The 5,084-nt window shown below is 48.5% G+C and overlaps 1 pseudogene; it reads left to right on the forward strand.

Annotated features, from left to right (window-relative positions):
• The first annotated feature begins 321 nt into the window (after positions 1-321).
• On the forward strand, positions 322-4,548 carry LOC134378290 (dead end protein homolog 1-like; annotated as a pseudogene).
• Positions 4,549-5,084: the final 536 nt, after the last annotated feature.

A 5,084-nucleotide genomic window follows, 5' to 3' on the forward strand; every position in this document is an offset into this window, starting at 1 on the left:
TACAAAATTTATAAAAAAAGCATTTTGTGCTTTTAATAAAAGTTGCAGGTTGAATGTTTTCCATTGGCTAAGTTGCCTTCCTGAGCTTAATGACCTCTGTGAGGTGGAAAAGGAGCTAGGAGTAGAGAGGACTCCGAGCAAGAAGTCTGCTGAAACATGTGCAAAGTGACCAACATCTGTAAAAGGTTCACGTTTCGTTACGTAAGTTGTCCCATAACCTCACTGCACCTCATCCTTTAGAACAAAAGAACCGCTGCACATTACCATCAGCCTAGTAGTCATGAAGTCATGAGTTACATTGGTCACAAAAGTTTTGGCAGAATGGATCTTTGTGTTGTAGTTGTTGGTACTCGCAGACCTCGACCATCAGTTATACAGCAGAATATCAAAGCCATTCCCATAGCCAGTGGAATACAGACGGAGAAAAAATTATTTTCAGGTGTGAAGGTATGTTTCCAATCCTCCAGAAAGGTGTACTAGTTCCATGTTCTGCAAGTTCCATCAAAATGAGCATGCTCTGGAAGCATACCCAGAACTATAAAGGCCGGAGATTATAGACTGCAAAGTGAGCAGAGTGCCAAGAGCAGTGGCCTCTACTCTTGGTTTCTAAATAATATGCATACCTGGCCCTTCCCAGATCTATGTAGTCAGGATTTCTTAGGGTGGGGGCCAGGGGGTCTTGCTTTGAACAGGTTCCCCACCTGATTCTGATAATGATATGAATTTGGGAATCACCATAGGGATTGGAAAATTAACTCTCCAAAGACAGGACTAGCCTGCAGTTTTGATTGTCCATTTGATCTCTGTACCTGGATGCTCTCTCTAAGTCTCAAAGTCCACACGGCTAAATTCAAACTTCTGCACTCCATCCTCTCCCCTCCCCCAACTCCTGGTTCTGTTATCAGCGTGACTTCACTCCCTGGTACCCAGGCTTGAAATACCAGTTTCCTTGGTATGGTTTTCTGCTTCCCTTTTTTCCTCAGACCAGTCAATCACCATGTGTTCTGTCTCTTCCCTGCATCACAAGCTTTGGCCATAATGGGCACTGGCTCTTCTCCTCCCTGTCTCCTGTCTCTCGAGTGCCCGCACTGAGTGTGGCATCCCCCTGCCTGTGGCCTCTCCTGTTGCTCTTCTGCTGTCCCTCCTAGCCCGGCTCCAGTTTCGTGTGCTCAAGGATGGCTTCCTGGGCCTCCTTCAGCAGATGTGCCCTTGCCCTCCTCTGAATCCTCTGCCATGTGTTGCAGTTAATCAGTGATTGGCTTTTTGTTATTGGACATTAAACTCCTTGAGAACCAAGACTTGTCATCTTGACATCCCAGCAGCACTTAGTGAAGAACCGTGACCATGGTGGATGAGGTAATGACCGTTTGTTGTATTCTTTATTCCATTGCTGCTAAGAACAAGAATTAAAATCTCTTACTACTTTTTCCTACCTCAGTAGTGAATCTATCCTTATCAAAATAGAACATTTTGCTTCTTGTTTTTTGTTTTAAATCTCAAGGGGGAGGTTGATTATGTGACCAGCACAGGGCAGTTAGAGACGTCTCAGGTGAAGCACATGGAGAGGCTAAAAGCAGGGTCCTGGTGCTGCTTTTATAGGCAGCTGGAAATTACCTTTGGTTTTGGAAGGAAGGTGCTAAATAGAAAAGCTAAAATTATTTGTTTAACCGTTAATGAGGTTCAGCTAGATTGGACTTTGCGTCCAGTCTTTGTGTGAGAGAATTCTGAACATTTAGGTAAAAGAAATCCATAGCCAGTTGTATGCAGCGCAGGAGACTTTGTGCCCTCCCACTGCCCCCTCACTGTGAATCCTCCTCCTTGGGAGACACAGGCATGTTGCCTCCAAGAATGCGGCAGGCTGTCAGCCTGAAGATAGAACCAGCCTGAGGACAGGGTATTGGCTTGTCAGTTATTAACAGACTGGATTAGGCTAATCATAATGGGCCGGTCATTTCTGTACCAACCTGAAAGCTCTGCAGGGAGCCTGAAGACTTTACTTTTCTGCTTTCCTAGGCAAATTACTGTGGGTATTGTTTTTTAGGGTTTTAGAGGCAAAGAATTCTGAGATTTGAATCCACAATATTTTGCTCTTTAGTAATGGACTATACTGAAAACCCTTTTAATAACAATCCCTTTGAAGAAAACAATTTCAGCTTGAAAACCATTGCTCATTCCGTCCCAATGTGGACGCCATTTTTTATTGCCTGTTACAGTGAAGGAAAAGCAGAGGAAAGTCATAGCCTAGAGTTTAAACCTTTACTGTTTTACTTGCTTGGTATGTCATCTTATGCAAAGCTTTCTTAACTTAATTTTAAACCTCAGCCTTCTTTTCTGGAAAATGGGCATAGCGATGGTACTGCCCTCATAGGAGAAGATCTCATGGCAGATGAAATGAAATGGAGCGTAGCAAGCACCATCTCTCTCATATTGGTTTCTAAACCGAACACTGGGAGGCATTTCCTGTGCTGCTTTCATTTTGCATTTTGTTGAAGAGCTTGGTACTTCTCCAAGGAGGAGTTTGGGTCTACATGGATAAGAGTCAAGCTTGTGACTGTAACACAGGTAAACCAAATCCACAGAATGATGACTACGTCAGGTGAGAAACAAAAGAATGAAACTTGTTTCTCAAGTCACAGGTCTTGTCACTGTGACTTTGTCCCAGACCAATAGGTGGAGGTAAGCAGAATCTGAAGGCATGTGGAGGCCCTTCGTTTGCTGAGACAGGAGTGCTTTACCAGCTGACGAGCTGGAGGCCCCTTTTTCTTAACTGGCTGCAGAGAGGGCCAGCTGAAACCAACTTATTCACCCATTTCTTTTGTGAACTTGGCTGATAAATAAAGAATATCTCTGGTCCTAAATGTTGTTATTGTAAAATTTATAAAGCAGACACGTTATAGAAGAAAATACAAAATATGGTTACCTAGAGAGCAGGAAATATTTAAGGATGTTTAATGATCTGGCAAAGCTTTAAAACATTTATTGTTTTAAAACAGAGTATCACTAATGTTTAATAGTAGATTCCACTTTTAGTTAAAAGTATCAAATTTATCACATATAACTTTATATATAAATATATGTACATATATACTTATTTGTGAAATGCGGCAAATACCCAAATAAAGACTTCTTTCAGGTGTCTTTTTGGTTTAAAACACTAGCAACTGTAGCGTATTAGTACATATACACTCAGTAATTTCAGTCCCTCACTTTGAGTGTCAGAATCTTGATAAGTGAAACTGTGTAGGTAGTTTTGTGGTTTTTAGTCCTTGCTTGACAGAATGGATTTTTTTCCTTTAAATTAGTAAACAAACCTAAACAATGGTCCTCAGTGTGTATTACAAGTTAAATGCCACCACAGAGAAATAATCGGATTACTCCAGAATATGACATTGTTTAAGACAACTGACCTGGTTTTAAAAAGTCATTTTTTTTTTAAAGTAGGGGGAAAGCATAGTGGATTGAATTGTGTCCCCCCAAACTCATTGAGGCTTGACTTGTATCCCCAGGTTTTCTGTAGTAGAAACTTACGAGTCCAAGCGGGCGTGTGAGCTCCGGGGTGAGCAGGTGAATCCAGAGAACGAGGCGTCGTTGGAGGCGCGGGTCAGGGAGACGGGCGTCCGCCTGGTGCAGGTGGAGGGGCAGAGGAAGGACGGCGGGCCAGCCCCAGGCCGGGTGGGCCTCCCGCCGCCGGTCGGCTCGGAGGTGCTCTCGGCGGCTGCACCAGGACGTCTCCGAGCACCAGGGGATCCCACTGTGCCAGCGCGCGGGCCGCCTGCGAGATCCGCCTGCCCATGACCTTCGGCGGCCTGAACCGCGGCTTCCCGACGCCCGCTGCAGCTCGCGGCGCGGCGCGCAGGCCGCCATGGCCCCACTGCACAGCCGCCCGCTGCGGCGAGAAGAGCGAGCTGCGCGTGGACGGGTCGCCGCCGACGGGAGCCGCCGCCGCTGCTGCTCGCGCTGCAGCCTCCGGGCACGGCCTGCAGGAGGCGCTGCCGCTGCCCAGCCCTGGCGGCGCCCGCGAAGATCGCGCTGCTCAAGTTCAGCTCGCAGCGCACCGCCGCCGCCCTGCCCCCAAAGGCCCTAGCGGGAGGGCTGTCACGCCTCTGTGGAGGTCAGGTGGCCGTGGAGTGGCTCAAGGCAGGCCCGAAGCAGCGACTCCGCCAGCAGCTTGCGGGTCCCTCACTGCGGTGCCTACAGCCGCAGGGCAGCCGATTGGCCTTGGCTAGGGACAGGCTAGGGTCCCAAGGGGCTCGGGCTGCCCTCCAGCTGCTGTGCTAATAAATGAGGCTGGGCAGCCCGGTGTTCCTCACCAAGTGTTTGGGCACAAGACCTGCTGGCTGGCACCCCTTCTGGTACCAGGCGGTGATCCCTGGTCATCCAGTGCCTTTCAGCGGCCTTATCTGGGTTGCGCTGGCCGCAGATGGGCAGGACGGGCATGACGTAGCTAAGGATGCGGCGTCCGCACAGCTGCTGGAGGCACTGAGTGAGTCTGGGGCCGGCTTCTTGTGGTCTGCTGGGGCTGAGCCAGGTGCCATCATGAAGCAGTGACCCCGTCCTCCACAGGCAGCCTAAACAAGGAGGCAGAGCCTGTGTCAGTCTCCAGCCCAGCAGGACTGGGTGGCCACTGTCTGATCCCATTGGGGGAGGGGCGGGGTCCGGCCGCATGTGTGACACAGCCTCCCTGCTCGGGTAGGGCCTCATAGCACCTGGGTGGCTCGGGTTTGGCTTATGTGGTGGTGAAGGACCTTGCCCTCCCCCTCCCAGCCCAGGGTCAGACCTGACCCCATGGTGAAACCCACACCTACCTTTGTCCTGTCACCCCTCTTTCTCCCACAGCTCAATATGAATCATGGTTATTTTATTGATTTCTTTTGGTTGGATTTTATTTGCGGGGCCGGCTGAACCAAAGGGTCAGAAATCCTGCCGTCATCTCCACTTCTTGGCATCTGGGTTTGGCTTATGTATAGTTTTGAGTTTCTCTATGCTGGTTGTATTTATATTAAACTCCTGGTTGGTGTAAAAAAAAAAGAAAAAAGAAAGAAACTTAGCCCCCACTGTGACTGTTAAGAGGGTGGGAAATCCTG

Source organism: Cynocephalus volans, chromosome 5, assembly GCF_027409185.1.
Source record: "Cynocephalus volans isolate mCynVol1 chromosome 5, mCynVol1.pri, whole genome shotgun sequence".
In the NCBI taxonomy this organism is placed as follows: Eukaryota; Metazoa; Chordata; class Mammalia; order Dermoptera; family Cynocephalidae; genus Cynocephalus; species Cynocephalus volans.